At 35.8% G+C, this 23,672-nt stretch overlaps 2 non-coding genes across 2 annotated transcripts; one reads left to right on the top strand and one right to left on the bottom strand.

Annotated features, from left to right (window-relative positions):
• Positions 1-1,273: 1,273 nt before the first annotated feature.
• On the top strand, positions 1,274-1,377 carry LOC112098689. Its single transcript, XR_002905798.1, has one exon. It is a non-coding gene; the product is annotated as a small nucleolar RNA R71 (small nucleolar RNA).
• A 5,015-nt stretch (positions 1,378-6,392) lies between these two features.
• LOC112098694 lies at positions 6,393-6,496 on the bottom strand. The gene has a single exon (XR_002905803.1). It is a non-coding gene; the product is annotated as a small nucleolar RNA R71 (small nucleolar RNA).
• Between the last annotated feature and the right edge of the window lie 17,176 nt (positions 6,497-23,672).

Raw genomic sequence — 23,672 nt, 5'->3', positions numbered from 1 at the left:
TGTGTGGTTCCCTATACCACATGAGATAGTGGGGGAGCCTGGGTCTTTACATTTTTGAGGAATTTTGTATTGGAGTATCGAACTAATATTTTCTGTTAAAAATGCCTTCTTTTGAACGTGAATGGTTCTCTTTTTAGTACAAAGGTCTTTAAGAAACTTGGCATAAGATGGAACTTGTTTTATAACATCAAGTAAAGGGATGTTAACACTTACCTGTTTGAAGATTTCAAGAATCTCACTTGTGGATTTTCCCTTCTTTCCTTTAGCTAACCTCTGAGGAAATGGAGCTTTGGGAACATATTCTCGTGGGTTGGTTTCTTCTTTCTCTTCGGATGGTGAGTCCTCAACATTCACAGGTACAATTTAATTTTCTTTTGTCACCGGCATCTCCACTTTGTTGTCGACTTCTTTTCCTTTTCACAAGGTCATGACTTCTTTGACCTCTCCATGCTGCTGTGGTGAATTGGTACTTGCTTCATGTACTCCTTTAGGATTAGGCACTGGTTGACTTGGAAACTTACCTTTCTCAACAGTCATTGCCAAGGTCTGAACTGAAGAAGCAAGTTATCCCACCATCTTCTCGAGGCTTGAAACTGATTGGGCTTGTGAGTTGAAGCCTGCTCTCAACTCATTTCGTAGTCCATCAATGGTGCGGTTCTGTTGCTCAATCGTGGAGTGAGTAAGATTCTTGAGATTCTGGAATGAATCCTCCCATGGTCTGGGTTGAGAGTAATTCTGGTTCTTATTATATGGTCTAAATGGTGGCTAAGAGGCTTGAGAAATTTGAGGAATTGGTTGCGTTGGTGGAGCTGGAGCTGCTGGTCCATTCTGTTGGAATCCTCGAGACCATGAAAAATTGGGGTGGTCTCTCCATCCAGGGTTATATGTGTTGGAGTATAGGTTGTAATTCGATGGTTTTCTCATTACACCTATGGCATTGGCTTGATCTGAGTATGAGTCATGGTCATGTGGCTCTGTTGATTTAGCAGTCGATAACGATGCTATTTGTCGAGCGAGACCTTCAACCATCTCCTTGACTTCTTTGATTCCCGAAGTTGACTCGCCAATGTGAACCTCATTCACTCCTTTAATTCTTTTAGTATTCCTGAGTGATCGACTCCGTTGTTGCATATTATCCGCTTGTCGTTGGAAGAATTCCCAAAATTTTGATGCACTTTTTGACATTAGCTCTCCTCCACTTGTTGCCATTAGCCATTTTTGCACATTCGGCAATAATCCCTCCAAAAAGTATTGGCATTTGTGCCATTTCTCGTACCCATGATGTGGACACTTCAAGAGTAGCCCATTGAATCACTCCCATGTTTCGAAAAACTGCTCGTCTTTTCTCTGGGTAAACTCTGAAATTTCCCTGCGAATAGCATTGGTTTTATGCACTGGGAAATATTTATTCAAAAATTTTGTAACCATTTGTTCCCATGACGTAATGGTATTAGCAAGCAATGTATTGAGCCATGAACGAGTTCTATCCTTTAAAGAAAATGGGAATAGTCTAAGTTTAACATCATCATCTGAAAAATTCTCATATTTAAATGTTTGGCAAACAGTATGAAAATCATTTAAATGATTATATGGGTCCTCATTTTCTAAGCCATAGAATGTGGGGAGACAATTTAGCACACTAGGTTTTAGTTCAAAACTCCTAGCAGCTACATTTGGGTATCTTATACATGATGTGCTCAAATTAGCTAAAGGACTAAAATAGTCCTTAAATGGCCTCTCTTGTGGTGCTTGTAAATTCATTCCAAATTTATTTTTAAAGTGCTTGTGTGTGCGAAGTGTTTTTTCTAGTTAAAGGTCTATAGGTTCAAGATTAGGTAATAATGACCTACGACCATGCATGCAAAGAACAAAAAATGAATGGGAACAAAACGAATAAAAATAAAGAAAAAGGAGAAATTACGATACTAACCTTATCACGCTGTTACAACCTTTCTATAAAAAAAACACTTAAAAAATACGTGAAATAAATTAACTAAAAATAAATTAATAAGCTAAACAAAAAAAAAATACAAAGAAAATTAAATTGAAAATTAAATTACAGAATTTTAAAGAAGAGAAAAAGAAAAGAAATTCTTACCTCTAAATGTAGATTCACTTTTTTTTCTTTTTTTTTAATAAAAAAAATTACAAGAAAACGATTAAAAGAAATTATTCACAAAAATTAATTCTACGAATTCAAATAACTTACCTTCCCAGCAACGGCGCCAAAAACTTGTTGTGCAAATTTTATTGAACTCGCAAGTGCACGAATCTATTGTAGTATAAATTAATGGTGACGAGTGTCGATCCCACGAGGAGGTAGATTTTAATTGTATGTAGAATTAATTTTCTAAATGGGTGGTTGGATTTGTGGTGAAAATTATTTGGATTATCCTAAAATTCGAATTAAGATGGCAAGAATAAATTGAAGTGAAAATCTATTAAATTGACGTACTTGGGTATCTGGATCCGTATCAACATGCACCATGGGCTAAATATTCCTTATTAATACCAATTAAATCATGAGGAGGGAATTCACACCTCGTGAACCACACTCTAATCAATATGGTGCTAAGGGCTTATCGTGCCAAATAATAATTACCTTGTACTAGAGAGCCGGTGAAACTAAGGCGGTATCTAGACAAGATTATTATTATTTGTTGACGAGAAGTCAAAACATCCACAAAAACTAGAAGGGAAGAGAAAATAAATTTACCAAATAAAGCCTATGACACATGTTGAGACTTTACCTTCAACTCAAACTTGAAAGAAAATTAGCTACTCATAATTGAACTAGGGGCAAAATGAAAATTTATTAAAATATGTAGAAAATACAAGATGGAGAAAGAATTACAGAAAATGGAGCCCAAAAATGGATTCAGAGATATCAAATTAGGGGGGGAGGCCATCGGATTAAAAACAGTTTGGACGCTCAGGATTGCACCACGTTATCAGTCAACAGTACGCGGTTTGACCACGCGGTTTGAACAATAACACGGTTTGACCCAGCTTGAACAGTGACGTGATTTGGTTGAAAATAATCTTGTGTAATGCATGTACTGTACGCGAGATTTTTGGTCCACTGATATGCTGCCACGTCACCATCGACAATACATAAGAATTTTAGTCCAACAAGATTGTGACACCTCATCAGTCAATGCCCCATCATCAGTCAATGCCACGTCATCGATCCGTCAATGTGAACAGTGTCGTGAACAGTAACGTAGACAGTACCGTACATGTGAACAGTGCCATTTTTCCTTTTATGTTCCTCTTAAGGTTTTCGACCGTCCTGAGTTCAAAAGTGATGTCCGGTTTGCCGTCTTATCTCTCGTTCATTGTGAAATGACTATGATGCCCCTAAAATACATAAAATACTTAATTATAATACAACACACATAATTAAATGACAAGAAATTTAAATGCATAAAAGTAGGAATGTTAGTAGAACTTGAAGTGTAAAATGACAATTTTCTCCTTTATAAATATACATTTTCTAACACTCAACACATAACCAACTACTGACTTCTTATCTGTTACCATAAATATGTTAATAATATTGATTTTGATGATAACAAATTTTAAATGTATTTTGATAAAAATATTGGAGCTATTCCTAAATAAACGAAAGCCTTGATAATCATTCCTTTCATTCTTTCATAAAAGATGGACCTTCAAATTCAAAAATAATTCTCTGAAAAATCTGTTTTAAAGTGTGATTTTAGAAATAAACGGTAAACCGTTTATTTAAACGATTAACCGATTAATGCCAGAAAGCAACATATCTCCTAAACCTCTAACCGTTTATGAAAAACGGAAAACACAAAAAATGGGAAGGTTACTGGAACTTAACGGTGAACCATTTATTTAAACGGTTAACCGATTAACACCAGAGAGCAACATATTACCTAAGCTCTAACCATTTATGAAAAACGGAAAACACCGAGGATGGAAAGGCTACTGGAACTTAACGGTGAACCGTTTATTTTAAACGGTTAACCGATAACATCCAGAATTGAAGGTTGTCCTCCCCTGGCACTGATTAAACAAAAAACTGATAAGGCTAAATTGTTTTGCAGGTTACTGGAGCCAAACGGCTAACCGTTTATTACCAACGGTTAACCGATAATATCCAAAAACGTTACTTCACGCAAGTTGTTGAGTGTTAGAAAATGCATATTTATAAAGGAGAAAACCGTCATTTTACATTTCAAGTCTTACTAACAACCCTTACTTTTATGTATTTAACATTCTTATGATTTAATTACGTGTGTTTTATTTTAATTAAGTAATTTATGTATTTTAGGGGCATTATAGTCATTTCACAATAAAGGAGAGATCAGACGGCAAAACGGACATCACTTTTGAACTCAGGACGGTCGAAAACCTTAGGAGGAGCATAAAAGGAAAAATGGCACTATTCACATGTACGGTACTATTCACGTGTACGATACTGTATACGTTACTGTTCACGACACTGTTCACATAGACGGATGATGACGTGGCATTGACCGATGATGTGGCATTGACTGATGAGGTGTCACGATCCTGTTGGACTAAAATTCTTATGTACTGTTGATGGTGACGTGGCAGCATATCAGTGGACGAAAAATCTCGCGTACGGTGCATGCATCACACAGGATTATTTTCAACCAAACCGCGTTACTGTTCATCCAGGTCAAACCGTGTTACTGTTCATCCGCGTGGTCAAACCGTGGACTGTTGACTGATGACGTGGCGCAATCCTGAGCGTCCAAACTATTTTTAATCCGATGGCCATGATTTACTCCATGTATCTATAAAAATGGGGCCTCTTCCCCCTAATTTGATATCTCTGAATCCATTTTTGGGATCCATTTTCTGTAATTCCTTCTCCATCTTGTATTTTCTTCGTATTTTAATAAATTCCCATTTTGCCCATAGTTCAATTATGAGTGGCTAATTTTCTTTCAAGCTTGGGTTGAAGGTGAAGTCTCAACATGTGTCATGGGCTTAATTTGGTAAATTTATTTTCTCTTCCCCTCTAGTTTTTGTGGATGTTTTGACTTCTCGTCGACAAATAATACTAATCTTGTCTAGTACCGCCTTGGTTTCACCGGCCCTCTAGTACAAGGTTATTATTATTTGGCACGATAAGCCCTTAGCACCATATTGATTAGAGCGTGGTTCATGAGGTGTGGATTCCCCCCTCATGATTTAATTGGCATTAATACGGATTATTTAGCCCATGATGCATGTTGATACGGATCCAGATACCCAAGTACGTTATTTCAATAGAATTCTCTTCAATTTATTCTCGCCATTGCGAGTCCAATTTTAGAATTTATTATCGCCATTTCAATTCCAATTTTAGGATAATTTAAATCACTTCCACCACAATTCCAACCACCCATTTACAAAATTAATTCTATATATAATTAAAATCCACCTCCTCGTGGGATCGACACTCGTCACCATAGATCTATACTACAATAGATTCGTGCGCTTGCGAGTACATTAAAATTTGCACAACAAGTTTTTGGCGCCGTTGCCGGGGAGGTAAGTAATTTTAATTCATAGAACTAATTTTTGTGAATAACTTCTTTTATTTTTTTTTTCTTGTATTTTTTTTAATTATTAAAAAAAAAAGAAAAAGAAAAAAAAAGTGAATCTACATTTAAAGGTTAGTATTTCTTTCCTTTTTCTCTTCTTTAAAATTCTGTAATTTAATTTTCAATTTATTTTTCTTTGTAATTTTTTTTTGTTTATTTTATTAATTTAATTTTTAGTTAATTTATTTCATGTATTTGTTTTTGTGTATTTTTATAGAAAGGTTTTAATAGCGCAATAAGGTTAGTATCGTAATTTCTCCCTCTTCTTTATTTTTATTTGTTTTGTTCTCATCCTTATTTTTATTTTATTTGTTTTGCATGCATGGTCGTAGGTCATTATTACCGAATCTTGAACCTATAGACCTTGAACTTGAGAAAACAATTCGCACACAAAAGCACATTAAAAATAAATTTGGAATGGATTTACAAGCACCACAGGAGAGGCCATTTAAGGACTATTTTAGTCCCTTAGCTAATTTGAGCACATCATGCATAAGATACCCAAATGTAGCTGCTAGGAGCTTTGAACTAAAACCTAGTGTGCTAAATTGTCTCCCCACATTTTATGGCCTAGAAAATGAGGATCCATATAATCATCTGAACGATTTTCATGCCATTTGTCAAACTTTTAAATATGAAAATTTTTCAGACGATGATGTTAAACTTAGACTATTCCCATTTTCTTTAAAGGATAGGGCTCGTTCATGGCTTAATACATTGCCTGCTAATAGCATTGCATCATGGGAACAAATGGTTACAAAATTTTTGAATAAATATTTCCCAGTACATAAAACCAATGCTATTCGCAGGGAAATCTCGGAGTTTACCCAGAGAGAGGACGAGCAATTTTTCGAAACATGGGAGCGATTCAATGGGCTGCTCTTGAAGTGTCCACATCATGGGTACGAGAAATGGCACCAATGCCAATACTTTTTGGAGGGATTATTGCCGAATGTGCAAGAATGGCTAATGGCAACAAGTGGAGGAGAGCTAATGTCAAAAAGTGCATCAGAAATTTGGGAATTCTTCCAGCGACAAGCAGATAATTCCCAACAACGGAGTCGATCACTTAGGACTACTAGAAGAATTAAAGGAGTGAATGAGGTTCAAATTGGCGAATCAACTTCAGGAATCAAAGAAGTCAAGGAGATGGTTGAAGGTCTTGCTCGACAAATAGCATCGTTATCGACTGCTAAATCAACAGAACCACATGACCAGGACTCATACTCAGATCAAGCCAATGCCATAGGTGTAATGAGAAAACCATCGAATTACAACCCATACTCCAATACATATAACCCTGGATGGAGAGACCACCCCAATTTTTCATGGTCTCAAGGATTCCAACAGAATGGACCAGCAGCTCCAGCTCCACCAATGCAACCAATTCCACAAAATCCTCAAGCCTCTCAGCCACCATTCAGACCATACAATCAGAACCAGAATTACTCTCAACCCAGACCATGGGAGGATTCATTCCAGAATCTCAAGAATCTTACTCACTCTACGATTGAGCAACAGAATCGCACCATTGATGGACTACGAAATGAGTTGAGAGCGGGCTTCAACTCACAAGCCCAATCAGTTTCAAGCCTCGAGAAGATGGTAGGACAACTTGCTTCTTCAGTTCAGACCTTGGCAATGACTGTTGAGAAAGGTAAATTTCCAAGTCAACCAATGCCTAATCCTAAAGGAGTACATGAAGCAAGTACTAGTTCACCACAGCAACATGGAGAGGTCAAAGCAGTAATGACCTTGCGAAAAGGAAAGGAAGTCGACAACAAAGTGGAGATGCCGGTGACAAAAGAAAATCAAATTGTACCTGTGAATGTTGAGGACTCATCACCGGAGGAGAAAGAAGAAACTAACCCACGAGAATATGTTCCGAAAGCTCCATTTCCTCAGAGGTTAGCTAAAGGAAAAAAGGGAAAATCCACAGGTGAGATTCTTGAAATCTTCAAACAGGTAAGTGTTAACATCCCTTTGCTTGATGCTATTAAACAAGTTCCATCTTATGCCAAGTTTCTTAAAGACCTTTGTACTAAAAAGAGAAATATGCATGTTCAAAAGAAGGCATTTTTAACAGAAAACGTTAGTTCTATACTCCAACATAAAATTCCTTTAAAATGCAAAGACCCAGGCTCCCCCACTATCTCATGTAGTATAGGGAACCACACAATTGAGAATGCTTTGTTGGATTTAGGAGCTAGTGTAAATTTATTGCCTTACTCTGTGTTTGTGAAACTTGGATTGGGAGAATTACACCCAACTCCAGTGGTGTTACAGCTTGCAGATCGGTCCACGAAAATACCTCGTGGTATTGTGGAGGACGTGCTTATCCAGGTAGACAAGTTTTATTTTCCTGTTGATTTCATTGTAATTGACACTCAACCAATACAGGATTCAAGGAAGCACATCCCCATTATTCTAGGCCGACCTTTCTTGGCAACTGCGGATGCTCACATTCAATGCAGGACTGGAAATATGCAGTTGTCCTTCGGCAACATGACTATGGAACTGAACATCTTCAACATTGCCAAACAACCTCACAGTGCAGATGATGGAATTGTTGATGTGGATTTAATAGAAACAATAGTTGATAATACTTTTCTTTCAAACCTTAGTGATGATCCTTTACAAACATGTTTAACTCACTTTGGTTTGGATTTTGATATTGACAGATCGGTCGATGAGGTCAACACCCTGCTTGACTCCGCACCATCCTTGGACACTAATAAATGGAAGTCAAGAGTTGAACAACTAGCACCATCAGAGAAGAAACTCATCCCATCATCAGAATCACCACCAAAACTCGAGCTCAAACCATTGCCCAACACTTTGGAATATGCATTTTTGGGAGAAGAAAGCACTCTGCCGGTAATCATCTCATCATCCCTCAATGACGAACAAAAAGGTAAGTTGTTAGATGTTTTGAAAGAGCACAAAGGGGCATTAGGATGGACCATAGCAGACATTAAAGGTATAAACCCAGTAGACTGCATGCATTACATTCACCTTGATGAAAATGCTAAAACTACTAGGGAAATGCAACGTCGGTTAAATCCTAACATGAAAGAAGTTGTTAGAACTGAAGTCCTTAAGCTATTAGACGCAGGTATCATTTACCCCATTTCTGATAGTTCATGGGTCAGTCCTGTGCAAGTTGTCCCCAAAAAGTCAGGAGTCACAGTAGTTACAAATGCTGATAATGAATTGATACCCACTAGAGTAACTACAGGATGGCGTGTTTGCATTGATTATAGAAAGTTGAATTCTGTCACACGTAAAGACCATTTTCCTTTACCATTTATCGATCAAATGCTTGATAGATTAGCAGGCCATGAATTTTATTGCTTTCTAGATGGCTACTCAGGATATAATCAGATTCCCATAGCACCAAAAGATCAAGAGAAAACTACTTTCACTTGCCCTTTTGGCACATTTGCATATAGGAGAATGCCATTTGGATTATGTAATGCACCTGCTACATTTCAACGATGCATGTTGAGCATTTTTTCTGATATGGTGGAACGATTCCTTGAAGTCTTTATGGATGATTTTTCTGTCTTTGGTGACTCGTTTGATCAATGTTTACATCATCTAACACTAGTTCTGCAGAGATGTATCGAGAAGAACTTGGTCTTAAATTGGGAGAAATGCCATTTTATGGTAAAACAAGGTATTGTTCTCGGTCACATCATTTCGAGCAAAGGTATTGAGGTTGACAAAGCCAAGGTGGATCTCATTTCTAATCTTCCTCCACCCAAAACAGTCAGAGAAGTAAGATCTTTCCTTGGGCATGCTGGTTTCTATAGACGTTTCATTAAAGATTTTAGCAAAGTTTCTAGACCCTTATGCAATTTACTTGCTAAGGATGTACCTTTTATCTTTAATGATTCATGTCTTATGGCGTTTGAAAAATTAAAACAGTTGTTGACATCATCACCCATCATTCAGGCCCCAAACTATAGCTTACCATTTGAGCTAATGTGTGATGCATCTGATTATGCAGTAGGAGCAGTATTAGGACAAAGAGTTGATCGAATTCCCCACGTTATTTACTATGCTAGTATGACATTAAATGATGCACAGTTGAACTATTCAACTACTGAAAAAGAAATGCTAGCAGTAGTGTTTGCATTGGAAAAATTTCGATCATATCTTATTGGTTGTAAAATAATTATATTCACGGATCATGCTGCTCTTAAATATCTTCTCACAAAGAAAGATGCAAAAGCTAGACTAATTCGTTGGGTGTTACTTTTGCAGGAATTTGACTTGGAATTCAAAGATAAGAAAGGGACAGAAAATGTTGTGGCGGACCATCTCTCTCATCTCCATTTTGACACAATTATAGAACAATTACCATTAAATGAGTCATTTCCAGATGAACAATTAATGAGTGTGGAAGTATTACCTTGGTATGCTGATATAGTTAATTATCTTGTTACAGGTAAACTTCCAGAGCATTGGACCAAGCAAGACAAGGCTAAATTCTTTGCAGAGATAAAGAATTTCTTTTGGGATGACCCGTATTTGTTCAAGTATTGTGCGGATCAAATTGTTAGACGATGTGTCCCAGAAAGTGAAATTCAGAATATCCTTTCATTCTGCCATGAACAAGCTTGTGGAGGCCATTTCAGTGCTAAGAAGACAGCGACTAAAGTTTTACAATGTGGTTTCTATTGGCCATCTATATTTCGAGACGCTTACACTTTCTGTTCTTCATGTGATAGGTGTCAACGAATGGGAAGCATTACACGAAGGAACATGATGCCACTAAATCCAATTTTAGTGGTTGAGATTTTTGACGTATGGGGTATCGACTTCATGGGACCCTTTCCCCCTTCTTTTGGCCATCAATACATATTGGTTGCTGTTGACTACGTATCAAAATGGGTAGAAGCAATTCCATGTAGGACCAATGATCACAAGGTGGTGATAGCATTTTTGAAAAGCAACATTGTTTCACGCTTTGGATTCCCTCGAGCAATAATCAGTGATGGTGGTGCCCACTTTTGTAACAAAGCATTCAAAGCACTTTTGACAAAGTATTCAATCACACACAAAGTGGCGACCCCGTATCATCCGCAAACCAGTGGCCAAGTTGAGATCTCCAATCGAGAAATAAAGCACATATTAGAAAAGACGGTGAGGCCAGACAGGAAAGATTGGTCATTAAGACTTGATGATGCATTATGGGCATATAGAACGGCTTTCAAGACCCCGATTGGGATGTCACCCTACAGGCTAGTGTATGGAAAAGCTTGCCACCTACCTGTGGAACTCGAGCATCGTGCGTATTGGGCCATCAAGAAATTCAATTTTGACATGCAGCAAGCCAACTCAGAAAGAAGATTACAACTGACAGAACTTGAAGAAATTCGCAATGATGCATACGAAAATGCCAAGATTTACAAGCAACGAATGAAAGTCTTCCATGACAAGCACGTTATGAGAAAATCGTTCACTCCAGGTCAGAAAGTGCTTTTATTCAATTCTCGCTTGCACCTATTCCCAGGTAAGTTACGCTCTCGTTGGTCTGGTCCCTTTATTGTTCATACTGTTTTTCCACATGGGGCAATTGAAATTAAGGACCCAAAGAACGGTGTCACGTTTAAAGTTAATGGTCAAAGATTAAAGCCATATCTAGAATACCAACCACGTGGAGAAGACACCGAAATAAATTTGAGTGACCCACCAGATTTGAATTGATTTTTTTTTCTTTCTTTTCGTTGATTTGATTTTGTTTTCTTTCTTTATATTATTCTTTTGCTAATTGAAATTGTTTTTGCATAAGTGTGTTTATTTTACCATTAAGTTTTCTCTTATCATTGTTAATCATGAGTCTCATACTTAGGCCGTTCCTCCTGAACATTCTTAAACCACTTCAACGTGTCAAAACTCATCTCAAAAGGCAGATTCAATTTTGTAAAACACAACGCATTTGGGCTCTACAACCACCAGAGTTAGTAGCCTATGTTGAGGGTTTAGAAAGCCAACTCAGAGACATTGAGAGAAGTGTTTACGACATCCAGTTGGAGCTTGAGGTAAATTCAATAAGAGGACGATTTTAATTTTCTTTGTGTGTTTTAATTTGTTTTTCTGTTTGTGTGCTTTAGTTTGTTACCCCGGTGAAGTGGCGGATAACGGTACTCCGTGACAATCAAGTCGGTTACTTCAGTTTCCCATAATAACTGATATTCTGAGGCGAAGGTATGGACAGAAACGAGATTCTAACGAAGCTTCACAAGCGATTCCCTTCACTTCCTCAGAATGCCCTCCTTACGATCTATAAAGCTCGGTCCGAACGCATGCGATTACTCATGAGAAATAACATACCTGCTGACATCCGTTGGTTAATCGAGGCTAAAGTACGATCGGCAGGTGAGTTACCTCCAAAATTTATTGCATACATGCCTGGTTGTGGTAAAGGAAATTATGCAAGAAAACGACGAGCTCGAAGAATTTCTGTTGCTTGTCATAAGTGTGCCAGAATGAGTTGCAATAAAAACCTATGTTCTTTAGGAATGATGTCTGATAACAGGGAAGATAAGATTCAATTCATTAGGGATGGCTTGAATAAGGAGTCATTGGATGATATCCTTTTGTCTCTTGAAACGCATCCCAGTGGATATGTGCAAGGAGCGATTCTCCAGTTATGGCCATTATTCCAGAAAGAGCATGCACGATATAGTCTCGGGAATCTGACTATAAACGACCCTGTTTGCCTGTTTATAAGAAAACTGGATGGGAAGCCTATCCTCGACCCATAGAGGGCGTTTAAGCCGTTTCTGGACGTAAAACCAGAGGAAGATGTGAGCCACAGTCGCAACTACGTGTAAATATCCTTTTACTTTACTGTTATTTTATTTCATTTCACTGTTGTTTTATTGTTTGCATTATTGTCTTTAATAATTTTATTACTGTTTGCTTTTTCCTTTTTACTGTTTTCTTTTTGACTCGCGAGCCATGTGCTTCATGCGTTATTTGACACTAACATGTTACCTCATTCACAGCTGTGACCCACTATCACCAAGACTCTTAAATGTGATTTCTTTTGTCAAACACTCACAAATTGTTTTTGAGAAATATTCCAATGGCAGCTACTCCCAATAGACAATTCAAGAACATTTGTGTGCTTTCTGGATTTACCTATGGCAAACATAAAGAGTTCGTTGAGGCAGCCATAGATCTTGGTCGAAGCATAGCAGCGAGAAATTTACATTTGGTGTATGGAGGAGGTAACCGAGGGTTATCAAAAATGGTCTCCGAAGCAGCTTTTATCAGAGGAAGTCAAGTGTTAGGCATCATCCCAAGAGTCCTAAAACCATTGGGCAGTTCGTCTGACTCATCAACTGGAGAAGAGTTAGTCGTCTCAGGTATGCAAGAAAGAATAACTGAAATGCTTAATCATGCTGATGCTTTTGTTTTCCTTCCAGGAGATCTTGCAACACTAGAGGCACTTATGACACTAGCATCTTGGGCCCATCTGCACATCCACCAGAAACCCATCGGTTTGTTAAATGTCAATAACTTTTATGATGGCTTTATCGCATTTCTTAACCATGCAATAAAAAACTATTTCATTCCCTCTAATTCGAAAAAACTCTTTATTTGTGCTCACACTGCTAATGAGCTACTTGATATGTTACAAGCTTATCGACCGGAGCCAGACCCCTGGACCTTTGTGTTGGAGCGTCCAAATAATGATGGTAACAGTAGCCGCAGTAAGAAGTACAAATTAGATTTAACTCTCCGCCTGTAAATATTTTCTTCTGTGTTGCACCACCCAGGTGATGTCTTCTAAACTCTACTTCTTTCATTTCAAACATTGAGGACAATGTTTCGTTCTGGTTGGGGGGAGGGAATAGTCGACAATTGTGGAATTTTGGTTAAGTTTTTACTAATTTTTTGTTGTAGAAACTAACTGTTGCTAACTTTTTGTGTTGAAGATGGCTGAATATGGAGTGTAGTTACTCTAGAAACGCATCTTCATTGTTTAAAAACAAATTCAAAAAAAAAATTCAAAAAAAAAAAAAATTAATTTCAGACATTTTCTTTTTCTTTATTATGTGTTTATGTTTATTTTTCTTCTTTAATTTCTCCTCTATAAATATACATTTTCCAACTTTTGAGTCAAAGATGGCTGAATATGGAGTGTAGTGCCTCTAGAAACGCATCTTCTTAGTTAAAAAAAAAAAATTTTTTTTTTCTAATAAATTTTTCTACATCATTTTCACATTCCTGCATGCATATTTTTCTTTCATGTTTAGAATAGGTTGGGGGGTAGAATGTTGTTAAAAAAAAATTTGTGTTATTTGTTTTAACATTGGATGACATGATTAATTTCAAATTTTATTATTTGTATTATCTTTGGTCTTAAGTGATGTTACGCTATGTTTGCTACTTTACATGTTGATGTCGGAGACAAATATGAGTTGCTTGAAGGAATGAACATGTCATAAATAAGTGCCAAGTGAGTTGTTGAGCCTATCATTTTCTTGGAGAGTAACCCTTTTGCCCATTCTCTATACAGCTTAGCAGTTTATTATTTTATACACGATCTCTACATTTCTTTTGAGTTAACCCTTTAAAAAAAATGGTAAAAAAAAAAGAAAAAAAAAAGAAAAAAAAGAGTGTGTTGCTACATTTGGAGGCCCATCTAACTAGTAGATATGGAAAATTATTTAGAGCCCTAAAAGACGATGGAGAGGCCATCTTTGATCCGTTTGAGCCTTTCAAGCCATCCCTTTTATTTAATATCCATAGTTAACCCTTTTGAGCCTTTAAAAAAAAAAAAAAACATTTTCTTTGTCAACTTATCATCTTGACCCACTCCGATTTGGAGTATTACCTGATATCTTATAAGTTCCATCACCTATGTATGTTTGAGAAAATGTAAATAATTATTTTGTTCAGTGAAGTTATGCCAAATAAAAGCAAAAAAAAAAAAAAAAAAAAAAAAACAAAAACAAAAACAAAAGTTGTTGTTTCAAAAGAATAAAAATAGGTGAAATCCACCTTGCAACTTCCAAAAAAAAAAAAAAAAAAAAAAAAAAATTCTCTGCATTTTTCTCAAACATACACTTTGTTTTCCTTATTTTCCTTCTTTGTTAGCCATGTCCCTAGCCTACGTTTCGTCCTAATAAAAGTCCTTCTTGATTTTAGGGAACTATAGTTTGAAGTAGAAGCTAGTTATATGGGCTAAAAAGATGTAGTGATGCATAATTAAAAAAAAAAAAAGATAAATAAAGTGGGTTGACTAACATTTTATTTGACTTGAGATCGTATTATTTCTAAGCTGAGGGCATATTTATTTCATCTTGGTGAGAGCATGTGATATCACTTCTTTATTATTTTCTCTCTCAATTACCATTCATTGGAGTGACTATTTTTATTGGGATTAATTTATTTGTGAGAGTGTCACTACTTCCAGTGAGATTTTGGGGTTTGACATCATTCTTGAGAGTAGCTAAAACAAAGTCTACTGGGCTAATTCATGTGGATGGTTGATGTGGGTGTGATGTTGCTTTAGACTAGAGATAATGCTTATACTTTTATTTGATTGCTATCATTAATCTGATGGAATAAATACGAGTGTTTCTATTAAAACAAAAAAAAATTATTTTGAATTTGAATTTTGTTTTCGCTTTATTTGCTAGGGACTAGCAATAAGCTGGTTGGGGGGTGTGTTGAGTGTTAGAAAATGCATATTTATAAAGGAGAAAACCGTCATTTTACATTTCAAGTCTTACTAACAACCCTTACTTTTATGTATTTAACATTCTTATGATTTAATTACGTGTGTTTTATTTTAATTAAGTAATTTATGTATTTTAGGGGCATTATAGTCATTTCACAATAAAGGAGAGATCAGACGGCAAAACGGACATCACTTTTGAACTCAGGACGGTCGAAAACCTTAGGAGGAGCATAAAAGGAAAAATGGCACTATTCACATGTACGGTACTATTCACGTGTACGATACTGTATACGTTACTGTTCACGACACTGTTCACATAGACGGATGATGACGTGGCATTGACCGATGATGTGGCATTGACTGATGAGGTGTCACGATCCTGTTGGACTAAAATTCTTATGTACTGTTGATGGTGACGTGGCAGCATATCAGTGGACGAAAAATCTCGCGTACGGTGCATGCATCACACAGGATTATTTTCAACCAAACCGCGTTACTGTTCATCCGGGTCAAACCGCGTTACTGTTCAAAGTCGGGTCAAACCGTGTTACTGTTCATCCGCGTGGTCAAACCGTGGACTGTTGACTGATGACGTGGCGCAATCCTGAGCGTCCAAACTATTTTTAATCCGATGGCCATGATTTACTCCATGTATCTATAAAAATGGGGCCTCTCCCCCCTAATTTGATATCTCTGAATCCATTTTTGGGATCCATTTTCTGTAATTCCTTCTCCATCTTGTATTTTCTTCGTATTTTAATAAATTCCCATTTTGCCCATAGTTCAATTATGAGTGGCTAATTTTCTTTCAAGCTTGGGTTGAAGGTGAAGTCTCAACATGTGTCATGGGCTTAATTTGGTAAATTTATTTTCTCTTCCCCTCTAGTTTTTGTGGATGTTTTGACTTCTCGTCGACAAATAATACTAATCTTGTCTAGTACCGCCTTGGTTTCACCGGCCCTCTAGTACAAGGTTATTATTATTTGGCACGATAAGCCCTTAGCACCATATTGATTAGAGCGTGGTTCATGAGGTGTGGATTCCCCCCTCATGATTTAATTGGCATTAATACGGATTATTTAGCCCATGATGCATGTTGATACGGATCCAGATACCCAAGTACGTTATTTCAATAGAATTCTCTTCAATTTATTCTCGCCATTGCGAGTCCAATTTTAGAATTTATTATCGCCATTTCAATTCCAATTTTAGGATAATTTAAATCACTTCCACCACAATTCCAACCACCCATTTACAAAATTAATTCTATATATAATTAAAATCCACCTCCTCGTGGGATCGACACTCGTCACCATAGATCTATACTACAATAGATTCGTGCGCTTGCGAGTACATTAAAATTTGCACAACATTACTTACCTCTTGATCTTGACTTCTCTAGATCTTCCTAAGTTAAGGATTCCTCTACTCTTATTATTATGACTTAGAATAGAAAGAAATGAAATTTTTAGGTTGCATTGAAAATGAGAGGTGGTGGGGGGTATTTATAGAATTTCTTAAGGCTAATGGATGGTTAGGATTTTGCCACCATAACTCTTGATCAATGGTTGAGATTAACCTTCATAAATAACTTACTAAATTTTAGAATTCTTAACTTTTTCTACATATTTCTACTTACATCATCACTTATGTCATTGTTTATGTCATCATTTCTTATGTCATTACTTATGTCATCATTCCTTAAAATTAAATATTATAAACTTTAGGGGCTTGTTAGCTTAAAATAAAATCTACTATATTTAAGTGAGAAAATTGTACCTCACAATTGTAATACAACACACATAATTAAATCACAAGAGACTTAAATACATGAAAGTGGAGATGTTAGTGAAACTTAGAGTGTAAAATGATGATTTTCTGCTTTATAAATATACATTTTTTAACACTCAACGCACCCTCCAACCAGCTTATTACTCGTCCCTAGCAAATTAAGCGAAAACCAAATTCAAGCCTAAAATGATTTTTTTTATAAAAACAATCGTATTTATTCAGTCAAACTAATGATACCAGTCAAATAAAAGTATAAGCATTATCTCCAGTCTAAAGAAATATCACTCCCACATCAACCATCCACATGCATCAGTCCAACAGACTTTGTCATAGCTATAGTAATCAAGCCACTTTCAAGAATGGCATGTCAAACCTCAAAATTTCACCGGTAATAGTGACACTCTCACAAAGAAATTAAACTCAATAAAAATAGTCAATCCAATGAATGATAAATTGAGAAAAAATAATAAAGAAGTGATATCACACACTCTCACAAAGATGAAAAGAATATGCCCACAGCTCAAAAATAACACGATCGTAAGTCAAACAAAATGCTAGTCAACCCAATGTATTCATTTTTTATTTATTTATTTATTTATTTTATGCATCACTACATCTTTTTGGCCATATAACTAGCTTCTACTTCAGACTATAGATCCCTAAAATCAAGGAAGAGTTTTGTTAGGATGTAACGTAGGGTAGGGATATGGCTAACAAAGGAGGGGAAATAAGGAAAACAAAGTATATGTTTGAGAAAAAGTAGAGATTTTTTAGAAATTACAAGCTGCATTTCACTTATTTATTATTATTGTTATTTTTTCTCTTTTTTAACTAATTTGTTTTGTTTTGTTTTTTTTTTGTGTGGCATAATTTTTCTGAACAAAATAATTATTTATATTTTTCTCAAACATAAATAGGTGATGAAACTTGTAAAACATTGGGTAATACTCCAAATCGGAGTAGGTCAAGATGATAAGTTGGCAAAGAAACTTTGTTTTGATATGAAAGGCTCAAAAGGGTTAACTATGGAAATTTCACAAAAGGGATGGCTAGAAATGCTCAAACGGGTTAAAGATGACATTTCCATCATCTTTTAAGGCTCTAAATAATCTTCCATATCTATTGGTTAGATGGACCTTCAGATGTAGCAACACACTTTTTTTCTTTTATTATTATATATATATATTTTATTTTACAATTTTTTTAAAGGGTTAACTCAAAAGAAATCTAGAGATCGTGTATAAAATAATAAACTGCTAAGTTGTATAAATAATGGGCAAAAAGGGTTACTATCCAAGAAAAATGATAGGCTAAAAAACTCATTGGCATTCATTATGACATGTGCATTCCTTCATGCAACTCATATTTGTCTCCGACATCAACATGTAGAGTAGCAAACATGGCGTAACATCACTTAAGACCAAAGACAATAAAAATACTAAAATTTGAAAGTCATCATGTCATCTAATGTTAAAAAAAATCACATAATTTTATTTTTCAAACGACATTCTACCCCCCAACATATTCTAAACATGAAAAGAAAATATGCATGCAGAAAGGTGAAAATGATGCAGAAAAACTAATTAGAAAGGTTACACTTAAAATGATAGAAAAAGAAAATGTTTGGAAATTTTTTTGAAACTAAAAAGAGCATGTTTCTAGAGTTACTACACTTCATATTCAGCCATTTTCGACTCAAAAATTTGAAAGTGTATATTTATAAAGGAGAAATTAGAAAGAAGAAGTTAGACAAAAAATGATTGTCAAAACTTAATAAAGAAAAAGAAAATGTCTGGATGATTTTTTGAATTTTGTTTTTTGTTTTACTTCCAAACCAAGAAGATGCGTTTCTAGAGTCATTACACTCTATATTCAGCCATCTTCAACACAAAACGTTAGCCACGCTTAGTCTTTACAATAAAAAATCAGTAAAAACTTAACTAAGATTCCACTATTGTCAATTATTCCCTCCCCCCAACCAGAATGAAACATCGTTCTCAATGTTTTAAAGGAAAGAAGTAGAGTTTAGAAGACATCACCTAGGTGGTGCAATACAGAAGAAAATATTTACAAGTTGAGAGTTAAATTTAATTTGTACTTCTTACTGCGGCTACTGTTACCATCATTATTTGGACATTTTAACACCAAGGTCCTGGGATCTAGCTCTGGTCGATAAGCTTGTAACAGATCAAGTAGCTCATTAGTAGTATGAGCAGAAATGAATTTTTTTTTTTGCTGTGGAAGGAATGAAATAATTTTTTATTGCATGGTTAAGAAATACGATGAAGCCATCATAAAAGTTATTGACATTTAACAATCGATGGGTTTCTGGTGACTGTTCAAATGGGCTTAAGATGCTAATGTGATAAGTGCCTCTAGAGTTGCAAGATCTCCTGGTAGGAAAATAATAGCATCAGCATGATTTAGTATTTCAGTTATTCTCTCTTGCATACCTGAGATGACTAACTCTTCTCCAGTCGGTGAGTCAGACAAACTGCCCAAAGGTTTTAGGTCTCTTGGGATGATGCCTAATACTTGGCTTCCTCTAACAAAAGCAGCTTCTGAGACCAATTTTGATAACCCTTGGTTACCTCCTCCATACATCAAGTGATAATTTTCTCTCTGCTATGCTTCGACCAAGATCTATGGCTGCCTCAACGAACTCTTTATGTTTGCCATAGTTAAATCGAGAAAGCACACAAATATTCTTGAATTGTTTATTGAGAGTAACTACCACTGGGATACTTCTCAAAAATAATTTGTGAGTGTTTAAAAAAAAATCATATTTAAATTGGGATAGCTACCATTGGGATAATTCTAAAAAAAAATTTGTGAGTGCTTAACAAAAAATCATATTTAAATTGGAATACTTCTTAAAAATAATTTATGAGTGCTTAACAAAAAATCATATTTAAGAATCTTGGTGACAGTGGGTCACAGTTGTGTATGAGGTAGCATGTCTGTGTCAATTAATGTGTAAAGCACATGGCTCGAGAGTAAAAAAAGAAACTGTGAAAAGGAAAAAAAACAATGATAAAATAAAATTATTAAAGACAATAATGCAAATGATAAAACAACAGTGAAGTAAAAGGATATTTACAGGTAGTTGTGATTGTGGCTCACATCTTTTTCTAGTTTAACGTCCAGAAACAGCTTGAACACCCTCTATAGGTTGAGAATAGGCTTCCCATCCAGTTTTCTTATAAACTGGCAAACAAGGTTGTTTATAGTCAGATTCTTGAGACTATATCGTGCACGCTCTTTCTGGAATAATGGCCATAACTGGAGAATTGCTCCTTGTTGTTGGTTAATTTCTATAAGCAATTACTATCAATGCCAATGTGGAAGTATACACAACAAGTAATAAAGTGATGAGTATTAAAGATCGTCTCCACAGGGATTGATGTTTACTCAAAATGCTAAAGCAATCACAATAGTGCAAATTAATTAGAGACCGAGCAAACAATTGTCAAATGATTCTATCGTAGTAGTTGAATGATCAAACTCTCCTAATGGGGTGACTGTTGTTTACCAAATTAGCACCAGTTGTTACAATAAGTGCTGCAGCAATGGGTAGACTAAATCTGCATCCGCAGCTATCGCATGTTAGAAATCTCATACCTTTAAATCTAGTAACAATGACTAGTTGCTCATATATTTATGGTATGGCATTATAACCTTTAATCTCTCTACCCTACAAGGTGAACACCTATGTCTAGAGTGTCACAAATCTTAACTTCAAGTATTTCCCTTATGGGATTCAAGATAACCTAATCCAGGAAACTCGACTTAAGAACAAGTAATACTCTAAAAATGTCCGCTAAGACATGCCCTTTTGCTGCTCTATCTTAACTGAAACTATTAAATGGGTGGTCAACCGAAATAACAGTTGTATTCATAAAAAACTACTAGAGTATAATGCTACAGCATTACCATAACAACATAAAAGAACAGTCAAGAACCCATTGGATTATTTATTACTCAACCACAAATAAGTTTAGTTCAAAACCTAGATGAGAAAAGTAAACATAAACATATTGGTCTCGGAATACATCAAATCAATTAAAGGAAAAAGATAAATATAAGTTGAGCACAATGAAAATCAAAGTCAAGTAATTCTGCACGATTGTCCAATGTTGCCGAAACAACACTCCTCAATTCTGATCTTCTTCTCCTTCGTTCCTTCTAACTACTCTAATGATAATTCCTTGCCGCCCTTCTATGTAGTGCACGCCTCATTTTTATATTGCAAATTAGGTTAAACCAAAGCCCATGAGCATGCATGTGTTTAAATTAGGAAACATGCAGATCGTGACTCTATGGCTGACTCGCGCCTAAATTTTCTCTCGCAGTGCTCCCAAATTGCTACAGCACTGGTTGCTCTAACAGCCGCTACAACACTGTTTTATTCTCGATTGTGCTTTACTTCTTTTGTGGCCATCTTTCTTCCTCCTCTTGCTCTTCTAATGCCTCAACATCCTCTCATGAATTTAAAACCTACAATTTAAAACCTGTTTTTAGCACAAATTACTATGATTCAATCAAAACTTATTAAAACTCAATTAAAATGAATGTTTATGCAAAAGGTACCCAAAATGTAATAAAAACACCTTATTTGTTCTCTAAGTGACCTTGATTCAAGTCTAGAATTGATGTAATAACTCTCATTTCCTAGAGTTATCACTTGTACATATCCACTGGGATGCGTTTCAAGAGACAAAAGGATATCATCCAATGGCTCCTTATTCAAGTCATCCCTAATGAATTGAATCTTATCTTTCCTGTTATCAGACACTATTCCTAAAGAACATGGTTTTTTATCACATCTCATTCTAGCACACTTATGACAAGCAACAGAAAGTTTTCAAGCTTTTCATTTTCTTGCGTAATTTCTTTTACCACAACTAGACATGTATGCAATAAATTTAGGAGGTAACTCACTTGCCAATCGTACTTTGGCTTTAATTAACCAGCGGATGTCAGCATGTATGTTATTCCTCATAAGCAATCACATGCGTTTGGACCGAGCTTTATAGATTGTAAGGAGGGCATTCTAAGAAAGTGAAAAGAATCGATTGTGAAGCTTTGCTAAAATCTCATTTCTGTCTATACCTTCGTCTTAGAATATCAATTATTATGGGAAACTGAAGTAACCAACTTGATTATCACAGAGTACTGTTATCCACCACTTAACCGGGGTAACAAACTAAAACACACAAAGAAAATTACAATCGTCCTCTTATTGAATTTACCTCAAGCTCCAACTGGATGTCGAAGATACCTCCTTCAATGTCTCTGAATTGTCTTTCTAAAGCCTTAACATGGGATACTGACTCTGGTGGTTGTAGATCCCAAATATGATGTGTTTTACAAAATCGAATCCGGCTTCTGAGATGAGATTTTACACGTTGAAGTCGTCTAAGAAGGTCCAAGAAGAATTGTCTAGCTGAAGCACTCATGATTAACAATAATAAAAGAAAACATAATGGTTAAACAAACACACTTATGTAAAAATAATTTCAATTAGCAAAATAATAGAAAAAAAGTAAAAAATCAAATCACCGAAAAAAAAGAAAAATCTGAATTCCAATTTGATGGGTCGCTCAAATTTATTTCAGTATCCTCTCTATGTAGTTGGTACTCTAGATATGACTTTAATCTTTGACCATTAACTTTACAAGTGACACCGTTCTTTGGATCCTTAATTTCAATTGCTCCATATGAAAAAACAGTGTGAACAATAAAGGGGCCAAACCATCGAGAGAGTAATTTACCTGGGAATAGGTGCAAGTGAGAATTGAATAAAAGCACTTTCTAAACTGGAGTGAAAGAGTTTCTCATAATTTACTTGTCATGAAAGACTTTCATTCACTGCTTGTAAATCTTGGCATTTTCGTATGCATCATTGCGAATTTCTTCAAGTTCTACCAGCTGTAATCTTCTTTCTGAGCTAGCTTGCTGCATGTTAAAGTTGAATTTCTTGATGGCCCAGTACGCATGATACTCGAGTTCCACAGGTAGGTGGCAAGCTTTTCCATACACTAGCCTGTAGGGTGACAACCCAATTAGGGTCTTAAAAGTTGTTCTATATGCCCATAATGCATAATCAAGTCTTAATGACCAATCTTTTCTGTCTGGCCTCACCGTCTTTTCTAATATGTTCTTTATTTTTCGATTGGAGATCTCAGCTTGGCCACTAGTTTGCGGATGATATGGGGCCACCACTTTGTAAGTGATGAAATACTTTGTCAAAAGAGCTTTGAATGATTTGTTGTAAAAGTGGGTACCACCATCACTGATTATTGCTTGAGGGAATCCAAAGCATGAAATAATGTTACTTTTCAAAAATTCCTATCACCACCTTGTGATCATTGGTACTACATGGAATAACTTCTAACCATTTCGATATGTAGTCAACAACAAACAATATGTATTGATAGCCAAAAGAAGGGGGAAAGGGTCCCATGAAGTCGATACCCCACACAAAAAATCTCAACCACTAAAATTGGATATAGTGGCATTATATTCCTTCATGTAATGCTCCCCATTCATTGACACCTATCACATAAAGAGCAAAAAGTGTA

Source organism: Citrus clementina, unplaced genomic scaffold, assembly GCF_000493195.1.
Source record: "Citrus clementina cultivar Clemenules unplaced genomic scaffold, Citrus_clementina_v1.0 scaffold_5, whole genome shotgun sequence".
In the NCBI taxonomy this organism is placed as follows: Eukaryota; Viridiplantae; Streptophyta; class Magnoliopsida; order Sapindales; family Rutaceae; genus Citrus; species Citrus x clementina.
Note: the sequence above shows the minus strand (reverse complement) of the source record. Positions and strands in the feature narration are given on the sequence as shown.